The sequence below is a fragment of the Heliangelus exortis genome, chromosome 2 (genome assembly GCF_036169615.1).
Source record: "Heliangelus exortis chromosome 2, bHelExo1.hap1, whole genome shotgun sequence".
In the NCBI taxonomy this organism is placed as follows: Eukaryota; Metazoa; Chordata; class Aves; order Apodiformes; family Trochilidae; genus Heliangelus; species Heliangelus exortis.
The window spans coordinates 148,757,127-148,781,726 of NC_092423.1; the positions used below are offsets into that span (position 1 = coordinate 148,757,127).

Consider the following 24,600-nt stretch of genomic DNA (forward strand, 5'->3'; position numbering starts at 1 on the left):
AAAACATGTTACATCCACCCCATGGGACTCAAAGGAATCCATTCCTCTAAGCATCCCTTGTTTCCCCTCGAAGCTCTCGACTCTCCTTGTACTGGCGAGGGGTGGAGAAAGAGAGGAAAAAAAAAAAAACCAAAATCTATGAGGGACTCAGAGGAGCAGGAAAACCTTCTTGAAGGCAAACAAACCAGCCAAACAAACTCCCGAAAGGCTGGAGGAAAAAAAGAGAGAGATTTCCATTCGGAGCATGCACCGTGCTAATCCAGCATAGCCGCCTGTTGGCTAAAAACAAGCATTTCAGGCCCCAGCTGCCCCTTTTTGCTCCAGTCTCTGCTTAACTGGAGATGTCACAGATGCCTTTGGCCAGCAGTGCTGCAGTGCTGGCTGGGGACAAGTAAGAGGCTGGTTCTCTGTGCTCTGCCACAGCCAGAGCTTGCAGTTCAGCTCCCCTAAATGAGCAATTTTCTCCTTTTCCCACTTTACCCAGAAGTGTTTTGATTTGTTTCATTTTATTTTATTTTATTTTATTTTTAACTGGGGGGATGGGTGTGAAAGAGGTTTAGAAATGTGGAAATGGGAGTAAAAGGGATGGATGATGTGATGGGAAGGGAGTAAAGGGGGAAGAAGGCCAAAGGAAGGGGATAGAGGTGCTTTGGAGAGTCCCTGGGGAAAGAATGGGATGCTCCTCACTCTCCTTGAGCCAGAGAGACAGAGGGTGAAGGCAGCTCGGATTTCTTCTATCTGTGCACCTCTCCTGATGGCTCTGAAACAGCCCCGAGCAGGGAGGGAGGTGTGGGTTTTTTTTTCAGGCAAAAGGGCTAGTTTCCTCCTGGTGGAGTAGAAAGGGTTAAAGACAAGGGGCAGGTCCTGAAGTCTGTCAGGATGCTGAAGTCCCCTTGCTCTCCCCCCTCCCTTCTCCAACCTTATCCCTCTCCTTTCCATCCCCACACTCCCCGCTCATTATCTGGGGGGGGGAATCTTCCCTGGTCTGTAAACCCGGAGGCAGCACCTTCACCCCAAAAAGCTGCTGGGATGCAGCACCTCCCTTTTACCCCAACCCATATCCTCCTCCTCGATCTGCTCGAACTCTTTCTTCATCCCCATCCTCCTGCCACCCTGGGGCATTGCACTGGTGTGAGACCCACCCCCGGAGACGCGTGGGCTGATGGCACAAGGAGTTGGGGAGGATGCTAGGAAAGAGGTAAAAAATAAATAAATAAAAAAAAGGAAATAAGAAAGGGTTAAAAGCTGTTGCTATCTCCTTCCTGGGCAAACCGTGTGCCCTGGTGCAAAACCACCGCCGAGCCGAGGTAGAGGCGAGCGGGGGGAGTGGGAGGACTTGTTGGGGGGGGGGGGTTCCTGTCCTCCTGCAGGGCTGAAGGGTGGAAGGAGCTGCTGCCCCCCGGGGCTCCCCACCGTCCAGTCCCATCTCCTGTCCCCTTCCCCAGGCTTTCAGCTCCGGGGGGGGGAGGTGGCCTCAGTGAAAGAGCCCCCAGAAGCTGCTTCCCCCTCCCGGAGCTGCGAGCCGCGTCCCTGCGCATCCCTCTGCGGGCGACCTGCACATCATCCACGCTGGGTCGTAGCGTGTTGTGGGGATTTTTTTTTTTTGTTTGTTTCGTTTGGTTTTTTTTTCTGAGGGGGGGGAAGTATAGCCCTTGCCATCCCCACCACCACCATCCCAGCTCCCTCTTCACCTCCTGGTTCCCTGCTTAGGGCTAAGCTGTCCCGGGGAGGCTGCGCTGCCCGGCTGCCAACGCGCTCCGGCTCTCGCTGGCTCCTCTGCTCCAACTATCCATCCATCCATCCATCCATCCATCCATCCATCCATCCATCCATCCTCTCCTCCTATAGGCTAGCAGAGCATGCCCGATGTGATGCCGTGGCACTTAGGGTCCTTGCCTATAGCTGCCTGTTTTACAAAGCTCGGATCCGTGTGTGCGTGTGGATGTGTGTGTGCGTTTTATCCCTCCCTCCCTCCTATTCCTCCCTCCCTCTCTCTCTCTCTCTCTCTCTCTCACTCTAATGTGTGATCTGGAAAGCTTATAAAAGCCTGATGTAATCCTTAATGCAGCCCCTGGCTACAAAGACTGGATCTAGTTTCACAGAAAGAGATTCAGAAGCGGAATTAAAAATCAAAAAAAAGAAGAAAAAGAGGAAAAAAAAAAGTGGGGGGAGAAGAGAGAGAAGGCAAAAAAAGCAGACGAGTGGATTTTAAACAAATACATCTTTCTGAAGAAGACCATTCTTGCTCTTCACTGCTGGGAAAGCTACTCTGAACCCTGCTGTATATTTTTTTTTAAAGGAGAAGACTTGATTGTCTGCTTGGATCTAATGATTTACTGGCTTTTAACTGCGTTTTTCCCCTCTCCTAAGGATTCCTCAAAAAACGGCTTAATTATTTTCAGCTTTTCTCTTCCACCTGCCGGTCTGCAGAGACACCAAAGGTTCTCCCTTCCTCTCCTTCCCCACCCCCATTTCTTTTAGGATTTTTTTTTTTTTTTTCCCACCCTTTTCCACTTGCTACACACAGACACACACACATAAATATAAAAGTGTGGATGTGTATATAGATGTAGAGGCAAGAGTGGAAGGGAGAGCAAGCTGTGCCATCATCCTTCTGGACTTCCCGCACTGCCCAATGTTGGGCTGGTTACCCCTGGATATGTTGCTGGTTTCCATTTGGAATTTGACAAAGGGAAGAAGGAGGATATAAAACCTGGGGAGCTCTGCAAGGTAAGGGGCTCCCTACCACCCTTCCCTTCTTCCTCAGAAGGGAGGGAGAGAGGGAGGAACACGACTTTTTTGCCTGGAGTACAGGGAAGGAAAGGGGGGGGGGGGGTGTCTCTCTCAGTCCATAGGGATGAGGGAAGATGTGGGTACCCACTCCTCTGCTTTTACCCCTGGAAATAGCATCCAGAGGATGTTTTGACCCTTTTTTTTTTTTTTTTTGCTCTGCAAATTTGGACTGATAGAGCATCATCTCTCCCTGCCATGGGAAGTTTTAACTTTCGTTCATGCGGGTCCTGTGGGCAAACACCGAGAGGAGGTGGAAAATATTGATGTCTGCAGGATGCAGAGGGGGAAAAGGCATTCGTGTGCTGGGGAGGAGGGGGGAAAGGAGTTGAGGATTGGGGTGTTCTTGTGGGAGAAGGCAGCCAGGGGAGGGAAAAGGAGCGAAGGATCGTGGAGCTGCAGAGCCAGCCAGGGGCTGAACTGGAAAGTGCCTGGAAGCTGCGGTGCCTTCACGGGCAGCCCTGGGGTCCGGGACACCTCAGCCTGCAATGTTGGCAAACAAAGTCTCAGAGGGATAGGCAGCGGTTTGCCCCAGGCATGAATCTCCCTCTATCCCAGCTTGTTTTCCTTTGAGAGTTTGGGGGGTTTCTTTTTTTTTTTTTTTTTTTCTTTTTTTTTTTTTTTGGGGGGGGGGGGGGTTGTCCTTGCTTGCTTTGCCACTCATGTGACACCTTCCCAGGTCTGGTGGCAATGACTGGGGAGGTGATGAGCTCCTAGTGTCCCCTGTCTGTCCCCCCCTCCTCAATGCTGTTTATCAGCATTTTGCTTCACACCACTGGAGAGAATGAACCTTTAGGCTATGGAAAGATCAGACCATTGCACAGACACCGACACAGACTGCTCCTGGAGATGGACTCCTGAGGGATGCAGGCACCAGGCATGGCTTGGGTTTTCTTTGGCTAGAGTGGGGAAGGGTTGGGTTTGAGGGGGGCGAGGGGGTGGGAGAAATGGAGAGAGAAGGAGTCTCCATCAGGGATGCATAATTACAAAGCATCTTGTTCTGAATCACCCTGTGTGGGAATGAAACACAAAATTTGTCTCTCCCTCTTCCCCCACCGCCCCCTTCCCTTTCATGGCCTGACATTCACTGAGGGAGGGTGGCTCTTGATGCATCTTCAGACTTTAGCAGAGAGCTGTTCCAGCCACAGCTCTGCCAAGGTTGGATGGAAAAGTGGGGTGAAGCGGAGCAGGTAAGGGCTCTGAAGAGACTTTTCAGCCTGGCTGTGCCCTGGTCCTGGCAGAGAGAAGGCATCAGTCCCTGATAACTGCAGGCACGGGTTGCAGATCAACTCTGCAAGGTACCTTCAGTTGTGACTCACGTTTGTGTCCCTGATCCTGCTCGAGCCCCTGTGAATCAGTTGCATAGAGAGGAGGTGGTGAGGGGGAGAATATCAAGGCAAGGTCAAAAGGATGGAGGGCAAAAAGATGTCCCCTACTCCAGCTCTGGCTATTTCATCCCTTTGGAGCTGGAGCTTTCCAGGGGCTCACGCTCAATCCAGCTCCAACGCTGGGTCTGGTGAGTTCCAGGGCCAGCTGACAGCTCATGGCTGAGGGAGGAGGAGGAGGGAAAGGGTGGGGGATGTAGGGGAAGGGGGGGTGAGGAAGATTGAAGCTACTTTGACAGCTTCCCAAACCTGCCTCATGCAGCACGGCGAAAATCACAGCGCCTGGAAAGCTGCTGCTCCCTGGGAGGGTGTCCAAGGGTGGGCAGGGTGCACCTCCCTGTCCTCTTTACCTGTTGATTAGCTATAGGTTTTTCTCTCTCCTGGCCATGCAAAGACTAAGGAATGGGAATGGAGCCCTGGGCACTCCGTGGAGTTGACTGGCGACCTCCTCTGTGTAGCAGGGAGGACTGTGTATTAATGCTGATGACTCTGCTTTGGCTGGTGCTGAAATATCTGTATTATCTATTATCAGCTGGGAGACGAGGCTGGAGGCTTCGCAGTGCTGGGATCTCATCCAAAGCCCGGGCTGCTAAAGGAAACAAACAACTCCCCGTGCATATTAAGTGGGTCCTTAATTAATTAATGACTCATTAACCTGGGTCCCGCAATTCTTCCTGTGCCCCAGACCTCGCTAAGGAAGAGAAGGGAGGTTGCAGGGCAGAGCAATGGGGAGGATTTTGACTCTCAGAGGGGGCTGAGGAATTGCACCAGCTCTCAGCCAAGCCTCACTGCCAGGGGACAGCGTGGCCACGGTCCTGGATCTGGCAGGGGCCAAAGGGACAGGCAGAGAGCTGAGCAGGCTTAGGACATCCTGCCTGGTGGGTCTCAGAAGCCCATGGGGAATGTTGGGGTGGACTAAGGGGACACCGTCTTCATGTTATAGTGGGGTCAGGGTGCAGCATCACTTCTGCTGTGGAGGGTGAATGGGAAGGACAGGCAGAAACTGGGCAGGAGATAAGGCACAGGCAGGGGGGGAAGAGGGCAGAGGCAGGGTAGGAATGGGGCAGGAGCAGGGCTCCAGCCATTTCCATAGCATTTGCAATGCTGTTGCAGAATCCTGGGTGCAGGGCTAGTGTTGAGGTCCATAACTGTACCAGCAAAGGTGGGCAGGCTGAGGGAAGGACTGACTGCAAAGCGAGGTGATTTTCTGCTAATGAAGGGTTGGTACCATTATTCCCCTTCAACAGGGAAACTGAGGCAGGAAAGGTGTGCCAGAGCCCGAGGTGGAAAATGGTTTATGTGTCTGTGTAGACTCCTGGACCTCAGTCACATCTCTGAGAGCAGCTGCAGGAGGGGGGGAAGCACCCCCTCATCCCTTTGCTCTTCTCCGCCCCCTCCTCGGGAGAGCTGCATTGCCTTCAGCCCCGCAGATCCTCAGGGGTAGCTTGGGAAACACACACATAAAACAGACTCTTCCCTTCCTTGCAGCACCCTTTGCCCACACTTTACACATCCCCTTTTTTCCAAACACCTCAAATTTGGCAGCACCCCCTCCCCAAACACACGCTCCTGCCTTCCCACAGCATCCCCGCTGCAGAGAGAGGCTGGGAAAGAAAGGCGGAGGGGGTGTATGCGGCGGGTGGAATCAATCCCAAATTATTGCCAAGGTGTCCCCCACCCTTCTCTGCAACCTCCTTTAGCCCTGGCTGCTTTTGGGAGCCCCGGGGGGCGACAGGGGCTTGCGGCGAGCGGCGGGGAGGTGGCGCTCGCATCCCGGCTATCGCCTCCCGCCGCCCCCGGAGCGCAGGGATGCTCGGCACAGCCCGGTGCAGCGATGCTCTCCCCCCCACCACCCCCCTCTTCTTCTTCCTCTTTTTCCCTCACCCCTCCCCATGTTTTTTTACCGTACTCCCCCGCATATTTTACTCGCCCCGTTTCTCGCCCATCTCAGCATCCTCCTGAACACAGAGGTTATTCGGGCTGCTGTAGCCTCAACCCCCCCCCTACCCCTCCTCCTCCTCCCTCCGTGCTCGGAGCAGCTCCCCCTGCCCCAAAAGCTCGCTCAGGGGTTGTGTCCCAACCCTTTCTCCCCTACAATAGAGTGCCCAAGCTTTCTACTCCTAGGAGTTAGCCCAGAGTAAGGTCCAGCAGGGCTCGTACTTGATTGCTCCTGGGAGGGGGCAGATGATGGAGGGGGTTCCTGTGGTGCCTGCAAATGGCTTTTTCCCCCGTGTCCCCCCCTCCACCTTTTGGTTGGAAAGGAGACGGGAGAAACAGTGTGATCATTGATCCAGGTTTGCTTTCCCTGTAGCTGCGGTGCAGCCCGCAGGAAATCCCCCATCATCGATACCTGTTGCAGGCGATCAGCTCGGCTCATTAATTAGCTCCAGGAAACCTGCGCTGGTAAACAAATGAGTCAAAAGCTTTTCCCTGGGTCTGATCCTGAGCTCGCAGCACGCCGAGTGCCACCTTCCTAGGCGAGGTGTAAAAAGAGAGGAGTAATTTCTTCAAGATGGATGACAAGCTGGCTCTGGAACTACCTCCCTTCTTCCCTTTCTTGAAGAAAATTCACATCCCCCCCCCCCCTTCCCCCGGCTGGCACCCGGCCTGGAGGTTTGCAGAAGACTCTTTCTCGATGTTGCAGCACTTATTGGAGGAGCTCGATGGGGTTGCAGACAAAGCCAAAGGTTCCCCAGCTCATCCCAGCTCTTCCAGTGCACAGGATGCTCCCGTTTTTGCTCCCAAATTCCTTGGGTTCTCTGGTTAGGAGGTGCTGGAAATGAAAGAGGGGGAGAAGGGGATTGCTTGTGCTTGAAACCAGACTAAGGATTAGGTAGCTTGCTGATGGCTGTTGATGTCCATCCATATATTTAGGTGGGGATTTAGGGCTCTGAAGCACGGGAAGAAAAGGGCTGGGGAATTTTTTCTCAGCCAAGGTGAGGACAGGGGTCTCCTCTTTTGTATCTATGTTGCTTTGAACCATTTTTCTGCCAGGGGAAACTGTATTTCAGTGTCTCATCTGCACTGGAGAGGCAGGGAATTTTGATTTGGATTCATGTGCAACCCCTCAGATCCCAAATCCTCAGGGGACCAGCCCTATAAGTACCAAATCATCACGACTGGGACTTGTGTCAACCCTTGTTTCTCTAGGTCAGGGCCACCAGAGATGTCACCCCAGTCTTCAGCATCATCCAGCATCCAGGAATAAGAGGTCCCATCTGCCTCATAACTCTTCTTAACAGTCCTGATGCCCAAAAGGCAATTCTTCCACAGCACCACACCATTCCTAACCCAGTACTGGTGGTATTTTGTTCCAAAGTAGGAAAGAATCAACTGGAAAATGAATTTCTCTCTTGGCGAGGAATCTGGCAGCCCAGCCCCATGTGGAAAATGTTTGTCTTATGTGCACTCACTGTCATAGTTTGATTTTAAGTGTATTTTGTTATGTGCTGAGGCTACAAAATGCAAGAACACACAAGAAAAAAAAATGAAAAAAAAAAAAAAGAAAGAAAGACAATAAATGAGGTTCTGAAGGGACCAATCACCACACCTTGGGCTTTGAAATTCCTTGTGGGGCCTCTTGGAGCAAGGGTTTTGTATTAGTCTGATTATGATGAGATAATCTGTTGTGTTGCTCCAGGAAGCTTTCAGAGAAGGAGGGAAAAAGGAAAAAAGAAAAGAAAGATAACATTTTAAATCAAAGTGCTGTTAGATTGGTGGCTCTGTCTTGCTAAGCCACACATCACTGCCCCCTTTATGGAAATTTAAATTGGTTACCTCTGTCAGAGAAAATGAGGGAAGATTTTTGCTGATTTTAATTTGTTGGAGCCAATCACCCCCTACCAATGTGATCAAAATGAAACCAGGCATCGTTTTGTACTTTTCTTCTCCTACTCCCTTTGCAATTTTTTCTGAAATATCCCTCCATAAAATGTTGCTCAAGGAGTCATCAATGTTGATAAATGAGCTGTTGGAAATGCAAGATCTGCCATGTTTTGTATGTTTTATCCCTGGGACAAGGGGCGGAGGGGAAAGCAAAGAGTATCTGGAAGAAGAATGAACAAATGCCTTGTAAAGAATTTTATACTTTCAACTAGTTTGGAATATTTTGGTGTAACATTGATCCAGATTGCTCTAATCTTATATGGCACACTTGGTGTTTGCCTAAATGCATGTATGAAGTACATAAATTATGAAAATTCTCCTTCCAGTGAGCATCATAGGTTTTTAGGAGGGGGTTTGATCCAGGTAGAGCTGCATCTTTCTGGCTTCATTTGGCCTGAGAGAAAGAAAGAATCATAGAATCATAGAATCATAGAATCCTAGAGGTTGGAAGGGACCTCGAAAGATCATCTAGTCCAACCCCCCCTGCCAGAGCAGGGCCCCCTAGAGTACATCCCCTAGGAACGTGTCCAGGAGGGTTTTGAATGTCTCCAGTGAAGGAGACTCCACAACCCCCCTGGGCAGCCTGTTCCAGGGCTCCGTCACCCTTACAGTAAAAAAATTTTTTCTGATATTCAACTTGAACCTCCTATGCTCCAATTTACACCCATTACCCCTTGTCCTATCACTGGTCACCACTGAGAAAAGCCTAACTCCATCTCCCTGACACTCACCCCTTACATATTTGAAAACATTGATGAGGTCACCCCTCAGTCTCCTTTTCTCCAAACTAAAGAGACCCAGCTCCCTCAGCCTTTCCTCATAAGGGAGATGTTCCACTCCCTTAATCATCTCAGTAGCTCTGCGCTGGACTCTTTCAAGCACTTCCCTGTCCTTCTTGAACTGAGGGGCCCAGAACTGGACACAATACTCCAGGTGTGGCCTCACCAATGCAGAATAGAGGGGGAGGAGAACCTCTCTTGACCTACTAACCACCCCCTTTCTAATGCACCCCAGGATGCCATTGGCCTTCTTGGCCACAAGGGCACATTGCTGGCTCATGGTCATCTTCTTGTCTACCAGGACCCCCAGGTCTCTTTCACCTACACTGCTCTCCAGCAGGTCAGCCCCCAACCTATACTGGGACATCGTGTTGTTCTTCCCCAAATGCAAAACTCTACACTTCCCCTTGTTGAATTTCATCATGTTTCTCCCTGCCCAACTCTCCAGCCTGTCTAAGTCTCTCTGAATGGCAGCACAGCCTTCTGGTGTGTCAGCCACTTTAGGACATTTTGTGCATGGCATACATGAGCACCAGTATATATTATTGCTAAGCTTTTCTTCTGAATATCTAGTTTTGGTCAGAGACAGTCCTGGTGACACCTCATCCTATGATTTCAACACTCCCACCTGGATGCTCACCTTGTCTTCTGCCTGTTATCCACCTGGCTTTGCTAGATGGAGATGTTTCCTCATTTTTTTTTTTTAATCTCAGATGGCCTATAACAAAGTCCTTGCTGTATGAAAATGGCTCCTTCCTTTCTTCCCTCTGCCAGATATTAGGACATTCCTGGCAGACCTACCTACTCCATATTCATTGAGAGTTAGCAGAGATTTCTCTCTAAATGCTTTCAAGATGGGGGTCATTGTGATTTCCATGCTATTATACATGTGGAGATAGAGAATTTTTTGTCTGTCCCATCTGTGCTGCTGTCTTCCTGTGAACCTCTCAGCTGATCCTTTAAGCTCCACAAATCACTGAAAGTTTGGTTTACCCACATTTAGCTTCTTGCCCAGAGGAGTTGTGGCTGCCCCATCCCTGGAAGTGTTGAAGGTCAGGTTGGATGGGGCTTGGAGCAACCTGGGCTGGTGGGAGGTGTCCCTGATAATGCAGGGGGGTTGGAACTGGATGATCTTTAAGGCCTCTTCCAACCCATTCTATGACTCTACCCAACATCAGACCCCTTGTCTTTATTCTAAAATAAACTGTAGTGTAATCCCCACTAAGGCCAAGAGCACTGTAGGGCTGATCTCACCCCCAGCCAAACTTTGTGTCTCAGGTCAGGGGTTCAGGTCACAGTTTAGGCATTGGTCTTTTTGTATTTCAGTGTTTTTTTCATCTATCTCTATGCTTGGCTTCCTTCTTCCCCATGGGGCTCTGTGTCAGCCATTCAGATGAACTTGGTCAAATAAAATGCCCTTTGGGGTTATCAGATGAAAACCAAGAACCATCAATTGTTTTTCCTGTGTTTTGATTCTGAATGCATGTCCACCTTGAGCTTTCCTCCTGAGTCATGTTTTACTGCCCCTTCTCAATTTTTCTTGATGCCTTTCTAAAACTGAAGCTCTGGAAGTAGGGAAGTCTCCTGTACATGCCTTGGGATGATCTTTAAGGTCTCTTCCAACCCATTCTATAACTCTACCCAACATCAGACCCCGTGTCTTGATTCTAAAATAAGTTGTAGTGTAATCCCCACTAAGGCCAAGAGCACTCACTCCCAGCCAAACTTTGTATCTCAGGCCAGGGGTTCAGGTCACAGTTTAGGCATTGGTCTTTTTGTATTTCAGTGGTTTTTTCATCTACCTTTATGCTTGGCTTCCTTCTTCCCCATGGGGCTCCGTGTCAGCCATTCAGATGAACTTGGTCAAATAAAATGCCCTTTGGGGTTATCAGATGAAAAACAAGAACCATCAATTATTTTTCCTGTGTTTTGATTTTGAATGCATGTCCACCTTGAACTTTCCTCTTTAGTCATGTTTTACTGCCCCTTCTCATTTTTTATTTTCTTGATGCCTTTCTAAACTGAGGCTCTGGAAGTAGGGAAGTCTCCTGTACATGCCTTGGGATGATCTTTAAGGTCTCTTCCAACCCATTCTATGACTCTACCCAACATCAGACCCCTTGTCTTTATTCTAAAATAAATTGTAGTGTAATCCCCACTAAGGCCAAGAGCACTGTAGGGCTGATCTCACTCCCAGCCAAACTTTGTGTCTCAGGCCAGGGGTTCAGGTCACAGTTTAGGCATTGGTCTTTTTGTATTTCAGTGTTTTTTTCATCTATCTCTATGCTTGGCTTCCTTCTTCCCCATGGGGCTCTGTGTCAGCCTTTCAAACGAACTTGGTCAAATAAAATGCCCTTTGGGGTTATCTGATGAAAACCAAGGACCATCAATTATTTTTCCTGTGTTTTGATTTTGAATGCATGTCCACCTTGAACTTTCCTCCTTAGTCATGTTTTACTGCCCCTTCTCATTTTTTATTTTCTTGATGCCTTTCTAAACTGAGGCTCTGGAAGTAGGGAAGTCTCCTGTACATGCCTTGGGATGATCTTTAAGGTCCCTTCCAACCCATTCTATAACTCTACCCAACATCAGACCCCTTGTCTTTATTCTAAAATAAATTGTAGTGTAATCCCCACTTAGGCCAAGAGCACTGTAGGGCTGATCTCACCCACAACCAAACTTTGTGTCTCAGGTCAGGGGTTCAGGTCACAGTTTAGGCATTGGTCTTTCTGCATTTCAGTGGTTTTTGCATCTATAAAGGGGGATGCTTGGCTTCCTTCTTCCCCATGGGGCTCTGTGTCAGCCATTCAAATGAACTTGGTCAAATAAACTGCCCTTTGGGCTTATCTGATGAAAAGCACCAACAAGAACCATCAATTATTCTTCCTGTGTTTTGATTTTGAATACATGTTCACCTTGAACTTTCCTCCTGAGTTGTGTTTTACTGCCCCTTCTCAATTTTTATTTTCTTGATGCCTTTCTAAAACTGAGGCTCTGGAAGTAGATAAGTCTCCTGTACATATCTTGGGTTCCTTCCAGATTAAAGCCATGTTTCAGGAGGTCATCCTGCAAAATAGTCCATTGTCCAGCCCAGCACACTTCAGAATAAAGAAGATCAAACCTGGGGCAGGAGTGTGGTTTATTCTATATGCTGTTTACCACTGGCTATCCTCCCGCAACAAATATCTGCTGGTTCCTGCAAATGAAAGTCAATACACCTTCAGAAGGAAATTTGTCCCAATGGGGTCTTTTCCATCGAAAGTCCTGTTGGTAGATCTATTCATTGTGCAGGTTCATTCCCTTAACAAGTCAGTTATTCATTGGCCATTGCTTGAGGGCACGTGGAATTTATGGTTCTAGTCCTGTAATCAGGTGTTTTGTTACAGAGGGCTGTAGAAGGTTTGAATAAATCAGTACGCAGCAAAAAATTGATCCTCTCCCAATCTATTTCTGGACTCAGGTCCTGCTTGAAGAGTGGTTTCTCCTTTCCTCCAATCATGCTGCTAAAGGCTTTTTTATATTTGTGCTCTGGTCAGCTCTATCAAAGCTCTGCATTGGTGCACATGCTGAGCCATACACAACTACTCCTCTCTGTTTTCTGGGCATGGTTTTCATTCTGATCACACTTCAGATACACCCTGATGCCATTGTCCAGCCCCAGAAAAATAATAAATTTAAAAAAAATTGATTTTTTTCCCCTCTATCACCTGACTGAAGCATCTGGAAGTTGGAAAGGACTGGTTGAAAAGGCTTTAATCAAATCCCAGTGAAGAAAAGGAAACCTGATTTTAAGTAGCTGCACTGATGCCTTAAGTACTAAAGAGCTTGGCCTGCTAATCTCCACTTCTCAGATGTTGTTCTACAATCTGATCAGCCCTATTGAGCTGAAACAAGGGTTAATTGCTGGCAAAAAGCTTTGTGATTGCAAAGAAAGGGGCTGGTGTTGAGTACTTTGTGGAGCTCAGTGCAAGTAAAGGATGCAGGTAACAGGAATTTGGTTCTTTTAATGTGTCCTAAGAATATCTCCCTATGAAGGTAAAATTAGAGCAGAACCTTTGCTTTTCGTGGCTGAAATTAGGGAATGGAGGAGTAAAAAAAAAGATCTCTGTAACCTAGCAGCCTGTACAGCTGTCTATTAGGTTCTTGGTGATGTTAAATGTGCAAATGGCAGCAGAAAACCCTGTGAGCAAGGCTGGGTTGTCCTTGGCACTTCCATTTGGGATAGACCTTGGCAGTGCTGTGCTTGGCCAATACTTTGACATGCTGCCCACCTTGCAAGTGTTCCCCGAGGCACAGCATCTTTCTAAGGAAAATCTGATGCCTCTAGGGCTGGGGTTTGATTTAGGAGAACACTGTGACAAAGGACATTTAGTGTCTGGTCTGCTTTAGTCAGTGCAGCCAGGCAGAAAGAGTGAAAAACCTTGTGATGAGGATAGTGTGGATTGTGTCCATAGAGCATGGGGGTAGAGAAACTTGTGGGAGAGGAGGGGAATGGGTCTCAGAGCTGCCAGCATCTCAGTAGAGGTGACAGATGTGACACAGCTCTGCTCTTCCAATCACCCATCCCAATACTTGCAGGTCAGCCACGACAGCAAGGGAACAAACGCTTTATTAGTGAACGTGCATCTGCTGCATAATGTGAATATCTGAATGCTTTAAAAAAGGACAACACCAGGAAAAATGTAAAATATTGTCTGTCCTCTGTGCTGTGCTGGCTCGTGCCAGCTTGCAGGTTTTAGGTGTGTTAATAGGGATAGAGTTGCTGTGGGGTATCCCAGTTTCTCCAGATGGAGAAAATCCTGGAACCAGAAGAAGAGCTGGGGACAGTCAGAAGTGCAGCAAGGCTGGAAGGGCAAGGAGGAGGCCAGGAAAAATCCCAGCAAAGTTCCAGTTAGCTGAGGGATCCAGTAAGTAGGATGGAACTGGAAACAATAGGAAGATATCCTTTATTGTGAGAATTATCATGCTTCTAGATGTCCCCAAAACATCCCTTGGGGACTAAACAGCTGCCCATCCATGGAAATGCATGGAAATGCCACTGGAAAGGGAGGTTTTGATAGCAAACCCCTAGCTGAGGCTAAACCCAGTACCTGGCCCTCTAAAAAGACCAAGGAACATGGCAGGGTGGATTGGACAAGGGTCACCAGGTCCACAGGGTGGATTTATGGTCCTCCAGAAGTCCTTTACCACCTGAAGCATCTGTGACCCTGTGAAGATGGGACATGTGTGGTACAGGCAGCTGCCTAGCTCAGAGCCAGCATGTTTTGGTCATGGCAGAAATAAGGCTTGCAGGGTATTTAAAAGTGTCCTAAGAAAAGAACTGGAGGCTGCTCTACTGCAGGATAAGCTCCAGAGTAGTTCATGGTGGGATAATATGACAAGAACCCTTTGGGCTTGATGTCTTGACCCTCCTGGCCAGTCCATATCTCTTCATCTCTCTTACACTTGCTCTTAATTACTTACTCCTACTCTTACTTACACTTACTCAGAGGTTTACACTGGATTTTTGGCTGGGTGGTGGGAATGCTACAGCAGAAACATGAACACAGCTTGCTCTGAAATGTGATGCTTAAATTGTTTTCCTTGTCTCACTCAAATGTTGTGAAGTCTCCTCTGTTTTCCTGGGAACACCCGAGCATCCAGGAGTGTTCTGCAGCTAAGAAGAGTTTTCCAGGATGTGGGAAGGGAGGATTCTTCACCACAAGCTGTGGTAGCTCCTTCTTCCTGGGTCTGTGGGAAAAAAATTTCACAAAGGGTTTTTGTGTAGCAAAAATATTCACAAAAGAACCTCTAAGACCATCCTAGAATGGTTGTGAAAATAACATTTGAGGACCAAAAGCATCAGGTATGATGTGGGATGTAATCCTGGGGAATAAGAATGCAGTTGGTAAAACTGGCTGGGATTCCCATCAGCACCCAGTATGTGCAAGGACAATTTCTGGGGTTGAAGATTGTCTTAAAAGGTTCAAAGAGCTGAAATAACCTTTTCCCTTCTGTATCTTGAATAGTTCCCAACTGTTTTGGCAGCAGAACACATCACAATGGGTTCCATTTTGGGTGATGAGGAGAATGTAGGACAAAGCAGTGATTTTCCTTCCTTCCCTTCCCTTGCCCAAAAGGATGCTTGGATGCAAATAGGACAAACCTATTCTCAGTCCTGGAGCTGGGTCACCAGGCTCTGCTCGTGTGCAGCTGACAGTGCTGGGGAGTGACAGGAAAACTGGTGTTAAATATAACAACCAAACACAACTAAATACTTGGGGTGCTCCATACCAGACGTGTCCAACTTTCCCATGGACTGAAGTGTCTTCCTGTAACTTCCCATAATTTTAAATGCAGTTTAGGAACCCCAAGGTGCCCAGCACACTGTAATGATGTGGTTAGCAAAACCCCAGCCTCCCACCTCAAATTACAACCCAAATGTTGTGTTTGTTTCCTGCTCAACACCTCTGAGGTTTTCATGGAGCTCTAAGCCCTTTTGAAGTTGCTGTTTCTTACAGAGCAGATATCTCCCTGTGGAAGTCATTTGTAGCTGGGGCAGGGGGAGGGAAGAGAAGGGAGAGGAGAAGAAATCAATCACCCCAGTGAAAATGCCAGAAATGGGGTGGAGAATTAATGCTGCTGCTCAGCCAAACTGACCCATCCTGCCACTCAGATGTCTTTTTCTGGAGGTCTCATTGCTACAACTCCTAAGGCAGGATCACTGTGATCATGTTCTTCCATGACTTCAGCAAGATGGAAAATGAACAACTGGGAGGGATGAAGCCACCATCAGGTGGCCTTAGGATCACACTTCATCTCCATCTGACCCCTACACCCCACTAAAGCTCCTGCAGAGCTGTTGGCATCTTCATTTATTTTTTTTTCATCTTTTTTTCACCTTTTTCACCTTTTCCAAACGCCAGAAATGGGGTGGAGATTTAATACTTCTGCTCAGCCAAACTGGCCCATCCTGCCACTCAGATGTCTTTTTCTGGAAGTCTCATTGCTACAACTCCTAAGGCAGTGAGAGAAGGAGCAATTGGGCAACTTGGCTTCTCCTCTGGGAAGGTGACTTTCGTTCTGTAATTGTCCTGTCCAGCCTCCAAGCCCTCACCAAACACTGCCAGATGGGGCTCTACCTATACCTTAATTTTTGCTGTTGTTGTGGCAGCTCAGGCTGGCTCCTTCCTGGCCAATCACCAGGGCAATTTGATAACAGCCATGGGTTTTTATTCCTTCCCAAATTATTGTCCAATATTGTCTGATGTCTCTAGGAGTTTCTTGCTGAGCTCTTTTAGGCTCACAACACTTGAACATTGTGATCATGTTCTTCCATGACTTCAGAAAGATGGAAAATGAACAACTGGGGGGGATGAGGTCACCATCAAGTGGCCTTAGGATCACACTTCATCTCCATCTGACCCCTACACCCCACTAAAGCTCCTGCAGAGCTGTTGGCATCTTCATTTATTTTTTTTTCATCTTTTTTTCACCTTTTTCACCTTTTCCAAACGCCAGAAATGGGGTGGAGATTTAATACTGCTGCTCAGCCAAACTGGCCCATCCTGCCACTCAGATGTCTTTTTCTGGAAATCTCATTGCTACAACTCCTAAGGCAGTGAGAGAAGGAGCAATTGGGCAACTTGGCTTCTCCTCTGGGAAGGTGACTTTGGTGCTGTAATTGTCCTGTCCAACCTCCAAGCCCTCACCAAACACTGCCAGATGGGGCTCTACCTATACCTTAATTTTTGCTGTTGTTGTGGCAGCTCAGGCTGGCTCCTTCCTGGCCAATCACCAGGGCATTTTGATAACAGCCATGGGGTTTTATTCCTTCCCAAATTATTGTCCAATATTGTCTGATGTCTCTAGGAGTTTCTTGCTGAGCTCTTTTAGGCTCACATCACTTGAACATTGTGATCATGTTCTTCCATGACTTCAGAAAGATGGAAAATGAACAACTGGGGGGGATGAGGTCACCATCAAGTGGCTTTGGGATCACACTTCAGATGAGCCCTACACCCCTCTAAAGCTCCTGCAGAGCTGTTGGCATCTTCATTTATTTTTTTTTCATCTTTTTTTTCACCTTTTTCACCTTTTCCAAATGCCAGAAATGGGGTGGAGATTTAATACTGCTGCTCAGCCAAACTGGCCCATCCTGCCACTCAGATGTCTTTTTCTGGAAGTCTCATTGCTACAGCTCCTAAGGCAGTGAGAGAAGGAGCAATTGGGCAACTTGGCTTCTCCTCTGGGAAGGTGACTTTGGTGCTGTAATTGTCCTGTCCAACCTCCAAGCCCTCACCAAACACTGCCAGATGGGGCTCTACCTATACCTTAATTTTTGCTGTTGTTGTGGCAGCTCAGGCTGGCTCCTTCCTGGCCAATCACCAGGGCATTTTGATAACAGCCATGGGGTTTTATTCCTTCCCAAATTATTGTCCAATATTGTCTGATGTCTCTAGGAGTTTCTTGCTGAGCTCTTTTAGTTTCACATCACTTGAACATTGTGATCATGTTCTTCCATGACTTCAGAAAGATGGAAAATGAACAACTGGGGGGGATGAGGTCACCATCAAGTGGCCTTAGGATCACACTTCATCTCCACCTGACCCCTACACCCCTCTAAAGCTCCTGCAGAGCTGTTGGCATCTTCATTTATTTTTTTTTCATCTTTTTTTCACCTTTTTCACCTTTTCCAAACGCCAGAAATGGGGTGGAGATTTAATACTGCTGCTCAGCCAAACTGGCCCATCCTGCCACTCAGATGTCTTTTTCTGGAAGTCTCATTGCTACAACTCCTAAGGCAGTGAGAGAAGGAGCAATTGGGCAACTTGGCTTCTCCTCTGGGAAGGTGACTTTGGTGCTGTAATTGTCCTGTCCAACCTCCAAGCCCTCACCAAACACTGCCAGATGGGGGTCTACCTATACCTTAATTTTTGCTGTTGTTGTGGCAGCTCAGGCTGGCTCCTTCCTGGCCAATCACCAGGGCATTTTGATAACAGCCATGGGGTTTTATTCCTTCCCAAATTATTGTCCAATATTGTCTGATGTCTCTAGGAGTTTCTTGCTGAGCTCTTTTAGTTTCACATCACTTGAACATTGTGATCATGTTCTTCCATGACTTCAGAAAGATGGAAAATGAACAACTGGGGGGGATGAGGTCACCATCAAGTGGCCTTAGGATCACACTTCATCTCCACCTGACCCCTACACCCCTCTAAAGCTCCTGCAGAGCTGTTGGCATCTTCATTTATTTTTTTTTTTCATCTTTTTTTCACCTTTTTCACCTTTTCCAAACGCCAGAAATGGGGTGGAGATTTAATACTGCTGCTCAGCCAAACTGGCCCATCCTGCCACTCAGATGTCTTTTTCTGGAAGTCTCATTGCTACAACTCCTAAGGCAGTGAGAGAAGGAGCAATTGGGCAACTTGGCTTCTCCTCTGGGAAGGTGACTTTGGTGCTGTAATTGTCCTGTCCAACCTCCAAGCCCTCACCAAACACTGCCAGATGGGGCTCTACCTATACCTTAATTTTTGCTGTTGTTGTGGCAGCTCAGGCTGGCTCCTTCCTGGCCAATCACCAGGGCAATTTGATAACAGCCATGGGGTTTTATTCCTTCCCAAATTATTGTCCAATATTGTCTGTTGTCTCTGGGATTTTCTTGCTGAGCTCTTTTAGGCTCACATCACTTGCTCATGGTGATCATGTTCTTCCATGACTTCAGAAAGATGGAAAATGAACAACTGGGAGGGATGAGGTCACCATCAAGTGGCTTTGGGATCACACTTCAGATGAGCCCTGCACCCCTCTAAAGCTCCTGCAGAGCTGCTGGCATCTTCATTTTTATTTTTTTTTCTCACCTTTTCCTAGGTACTCTCAGTCTCAGGAATATTTGGATTGGGGATTCATGAAGTTAAAGAAGTTTGTCCTCTACTACAATGGGGTCTTAGTTGGTGCCTCCTGGTTTTATTGTGACAAAAAGAGGGTGGGACAGCTTGAGGCTGTTGATAAGCTGGCCTCCAATTTTCTCTGGGAATCCAACCACAATTTCAAAGCTTGAAATTATTTGGTATTAGATTTGTTTCTTTATGTATTTTTTTTCATTAGACACAAAGACTCTTGCTGGTGAGTTTGTATTCCAGATGTTCTTGACTTGATCCACTGCAGGCCCTGGGCAACTGCTCTATTCGGGCTTTGCTAAATATTATTAACTGTAAATACCTGAAAATGTAACAGCAGAAAACCTGACATTTTTGCACTAGAGTAATAGGAAGGGATAACTGGGAGGTAGAGGACATCAATGCAGACTGCACCAGTGTGTCAGCTGATGATTAATGTTTTATTTCCTTTATTTCATCTGCTACTCCAGTGACTCCAAAAGTGGTTGAGGCTGAGTAAAACATTACCTATTCCTTCCTTTGAAGAAGAAAATCTCTAACATTGGTAAATATGAATGGTGAGGGACTCATGAGGAAACCTGATTATTAGCACCATGGCAGCTAAAAGAGGTTCTGACTAAGGCTGAGCTTTGTTGTGCTCAGTGAAATCAACTTTTTAGCATCTCTTTCTTTCTTAGTTCAGAAGTGGAGGTGGGTTTCACCTGGACACTGTTAAAGTTTCCCTTCCCTCTGGTTAATCCTTGCAAGAACTTTGCTGTTCCAGCATCTCTAGTGCATGCAGGGGTCTGAATCCTTCAGATCTGCAGCTGATGAAATAGCAGATCAAATGTTAAATAAGCAATATGTACCAGGGCTTGTTCATATTTAGTTGTTGAGGTCTCTCCATCTCCCCACCTCTGCTTTAGTCTTTCTCATGGTTTATCAGGAAAAGTTCCCTGAACAGCACATGGCATTGACTTGGGAACATTTATAGAGTGTAGATGGTGTCAGACAATTCCTGAGGCTTTATCCCTTTAGGGTTGCAGACAAAAATGCCATTATCAAGCCAAATAGTAATAAATAATAGGTGAAAGAGGCCAAAATGAGAAGGGACCCACTGACATCAGTGTCCAGGATTACAAGGAGGTGATGCTCACAGACCACAATACTTTGTGGAAAACATTTCTTATATAGTTTGGGATGTGCTAAAGCAACCCAGCAGCATGGATTTGCATTTTTTGGTGGTCTGGCACATGACAAGTTGAGGTTGTTGTGTTGCACAGGGGACTGGCACCTTAAATGAGTCTCCAACATAAAGTTGGCCCATCTGGGCTGCAGCCCTAAATCCACTCATGCCATTTTTTTATGGAAGCTCTTGGCTTGCAGGGCAACACCAGTCCAGTACCACATGGCAGAGAGTGACAGTGATTTTTTTGGTGGAGTTTCAGTGACTTTCAGCCAGGAAGGATCTCGGCTCCTCCTTTGCACCACTTCTCAGTAGTGATGAGGAAACACACCCCTGGCTTCTCTGAGCATCTATTTCATCCATGGTGTGGGGGAAGTGATTTTTTTGCACTGCTGTACTGATTGGAAGCTGCACAGTTGTCAAGGTTTAACACTGGCCCGGCAATTAAACCGAGTAACAGACGCTCTCTATTAATCTCTCTCTCCTCCTTGATAAGAAAGGAGAGAGAATAAGGGAGAGAGACTGATGGGTTGGAAACCAAACTACACAGCTTTAATGAAACAGGAATGAGAAATAGGAAAAATTAATAAATATATACAAATATACAAGAAAATGGATACCACATTCCTCCCCCCTTTCCCCCAATAGCTCTCACGTCACCACCGAGGCTGCAGGGCAGCCCTGGGAAAGTCCAGGCTGGACTCCTGGGCTCAGCAGCAGTGGGGAGCTGGAGGCAGGAACACACAGATTCAGGCTGGCATGGATCAGGAGCACAGGCAGACGAATGGACGGGATCCTTCCAGGATGCTGGGGTGAAGGAAAGGAAGCAGGAAAGGCAGGAAGGGCAGGCAGCCGGAAGCTGGAAATCAGGAAATCTGGCTTGGCCCTCGTGATCCCTCAAATTTATACTGAGGATGAGGTGTATGGGATGGAATACTCTGTTTGGTGAATTCTGGCATCTATCTTGTCTGTTCCTCCCCAAAGGAGGGATGCAGGTGAGACCTCTATGTTTTCCTCAGAGCTGAGCAGTGTCCTTGGCTCTGCACACCAGTCTCTAGCAGTAACTCTAAACATCGAGTGGGATCAGTCCCAGCAGCAGCCACTGTCTGAGAAACTTGCTGTTCATTTCAGCAAGTGCAACTACTTACAAGAGACTTAGCTGAAAGCAAAAGTACAAGACAGAAAATCACCTTTATCCTGGCCCAAACCAGGACAACAGTCCTGTGTTGATTATGTTCCTTGGAGCATTGAGGCTCCTGAAGGTTCTGAAAGCCTATATTCATGAATGCCCACCCGTGACCCAGTAGAGCTTTTGAGACCATATTTTCTTCTGAGACAAAGCCTGATAATTTCTGCCCGTTCAAAAAGCATCCAGGAACATCCTAAATTGTGTCCTCTGGGCTGGATTCCAGTCTCAAGCCTTTTGTATTTCAGTCTCTGCTCTATGATTATTGGAGCAGGGGGATGGAATCAATACATGAGCTATTAAAGACCTTCCACCCCCCCCTTTTTCTCTGCTACTGTGGCATTTTGATGAACCCCAGGATACTTCTTAATCTTCTTCCCCTCTTGCACTGTAGTTAGGGCCGAATAAAATAACAAGGGAAAAGCCACAGATCCCAAACCTGCATTTCTGGGGACAGTTTGATTTTCAGATCACACCCTGATGTTTTCAGCCCTGCTCAGCCCAGCCCAAGCCTGGACACAGTTTGGAACATAACCTGGCCAGGGATTTTTCCCAGAAGGGATGTGGCCATCCTCTCCTGGTAGGGAAAGGGGTGTAATTCCTATCTATACATTGTCTCAATATTCTATACAGTGTCTCAATATTAATTGTAAAGAAGCAGCAGCAGATGCTGAGCTGGAGATGCCTCTGGAGTTGCTCCTCTCTCTGCTGGAACACTGCTCTGCAACAATCAGCCACTTTTACAGCTCCATAGATGACTGGATAAAAAACACATTTAATTCTATGGTAAGGTCACTTTTTAGTTAAAAGGGACAGAATGGGTTTAATTTATAAGCCTCTCCAACTTTATGGCTTGCATTTAGAGTTATATCTATTATGTAGTGCCAAACACATATTATAAAAATTGATTCCCCCTTTTTTTTCTCCTCCCTGGATTTGCTGTGTCAGGAGGAATCTGATTACCTTCCAGTTTGCTTGAAGCCAACAGATAGACTGAGGTAGATCTAAATGTCAGGGATGACATCTGTGTCTGCAAAGTGCAAGTTTAGAGGGGATGAAACTGGCCCAGATCTATTCCTGTGGGCTTGGGAATCAATATGAAATCTACCAGCCTACCACAAAGCCAGATAGGAGGGCAGAGATGTGTTCTGCAGGGGGAAAGAGGAGATCAAAGTGATTTCAAGGTGTCAAGAGGTGATGTTATTGTCTGTGTGGGTCCTTTCCTGGTGATGTGACTTAGACACAGCCTCCGTAGCAAACTTCAAGCAAGAGAAAAGAAGTCCAGAGGAGGTCAGAGAGAAGAATCGTGATTTTTTTTTTATACTTCCAGAGAATTTTTTAAGATTTTCCAGGGGACTTCAAGCAGTGAGATTGAGGGTTGGAGAGAGAGCACTGCAGGGAAGAGAGGGAAGAGGGTGCCAGCAAGGTGAAGGGGACCCAATTCATCACCCCATCATCAGTCCCAACACCTTAATAGCTGATGTTGTAGCCAGAACGTGACCTTTTTAGCTTGAAGTGGCCTTTTTGCAAAACAATGAACACCAGAGCATGAGGGACAAGGAATTTCAGCACTTGTGAAGCCAGAAGAAACCATTATAATCTTGTGTCTGAGCTCCTGCAGAGGGGATTCTGGGTTCAACCCCCAGTGACTCCATGGATGTTGTGACTTGTAATAGGAAAAAAAATAAATCTGCTAGAGGAACACCTTGACTTGATTTAGATGCTTCCAAGAAGTGATGAATAAAACATATTATAGAAGAAGGGAATAGGGAGCCTGGTTCCTCCTTGAAGCACTTTTATATCATATCCACTCACCAGAAAGGCAGTGAAGGGAGGATTTGGTTCCTTCTCTCACAGCTGTAGTTGTCCAACAACTTTTCTATCTCTGTGATTAAGTCGTGCTCATAAAATTCATAACAAACACTCTGGACAAGCTGTTAGCTGTCTTTGAAGGTTGAGGAGGGAAGAAGTGAGCTGCATTTGGTTATATACAGTCCTGGCTCTGCTTGGCTGAGTGACTGCAGTAAAACTGGAGCTATAAATAAACCACACGTGCCTGAGTCCACTCCTGGAGTCTCCCGAGAAGATAGAATTTGCTTCAAGGCTTCAGTGAAATATCCATATTTTCAGCCTTCATTTATATTAATTATTCATTTATATTAATTAGAGTTTATATAATTTTATAGAAAAATTTGGGTTTTTTTTTTTTTTCTGTTGGTCTATTTGGGGTTGGCTGGGATGTGGGTCTGTGGTTTTTGGGTTTTTTTGTTTTTTTGTTTTTTTTTGTTTTTTTTTTTTTTTGTTGGTTTGGGTTTTTTTGTTTGTTTTTGTGCAATGAGAACAAGGTAGGACAGGACACCCAGTCTAAAATAGCAACATGGTCAAGGTGTTAAGGGACATTTGGACCAAAATAGCAGGCAGTGGGGAGGAAGAAGCACAATGCCAGGCAGGGGTGAGGAGGGATGGCACATTCCTGGGACAGGGTCACATTCCAGCAGCATGGGCTAGAGCCATTTTTCTCCAAAATCTGTGTCCAGGCTGGGTTTACCTGTGTAATGCACAATCTTGTTTGATTGTTGCACGGACCTGAGGGAGAGGCTTGTGCTCTTTGAGTTATGAGGTGTGGGCAAAAATAAAAAAAAAAAAAAATGGAAATTGTGAACCTGGCTGCCTTCAAATCTTGAGCTGCCTAGAAACTTTTTTTTTTTTTTCCTTTAGTCTGGAATTTGAACTGTGGTCAGTCTCTCCAGCTTGTTCCAGCAGTGGCAGCTGGGACCATTTTAACTGCTGCTTGCACTTAATTTTTAATCATCTCCATCTTTTATGAGTGCACGACTCGAGGAGTGCTGATTTCAGAGAAAAAAACCACCAGGTAGTAGGAGAGCTGCCACAGAGGTGTCAGGATCTGAGGACAGAGATATATCTGAAAGGACCAGGAGATTACCAAATAGTAATAAAGACAGAATCCAGTCTCCATGGGGAGTGAAATATTTGCCTCTGCATCTTTTCTTTCGGTCTCCAAGGAGCTCTGTCTCTCGAACAGCAGCATCTTAGAAGCTGAAAGGAGCAGTTCACAGGGAATGAAGGTCTCTCTGGCACTGTGACCACATTTCTCAGCATCCTGGTTGGAAAGGACACGTCCTTTAGGTTCATTATGCATCTGGAGATTGAGAATCTTGGGTTTAGAAGCCTAAACTTAAATTTGCCTGAAACTTGGCCACTAGAATGCACCAAGAGGAAGTTTGGCCTGGAAAGTGAGATTTAAATGAGGCTGAGAGTCTCACCTACAGGCAGGAAGATCAAAGAAATTTATCCCTCCTCTGGAGATATGGATGTGGTACCTGTGCTGGAGAGGGTAATGACAACAGGAGTCATGTGAAAGGGTGATGGAGGGGAAGAGGCCCCATGGCACAATACAGATGGGAGAGGCTTAAATTAAGTATTAATTAAGGATTAAAACAAGTATTAATTCTGTGTTCTGAATTAACACTTACCTGGATTCAGATTTACTCATGGATACAGATTCCTGCCA

General features: G+C 46.9%; 1 protein-coding gene across 1 annotated transcript in view; it reads left to right on the forward strand.

Moving 5' to 3' along the window:
- The first annotated feature begins 2,015 nt into the window (after window positions 1–2,015).
- ADGRB1 (adhesion G protein-coupled receptor B1) overlaps window positions 2,016–24,600 on the forward strand; it is a 295,541-nt gene continuing 272,956 nt past the window's right edge. The window contains exon 1 of the mRNA XM_071736934.1: window positions 2,016–2,730. The gene's annotated coding sequence lies outside the window, so the exon portion shown is untranslated. The remainder of the gene's footprint in view (window positions 2,731–24,600) is intronic.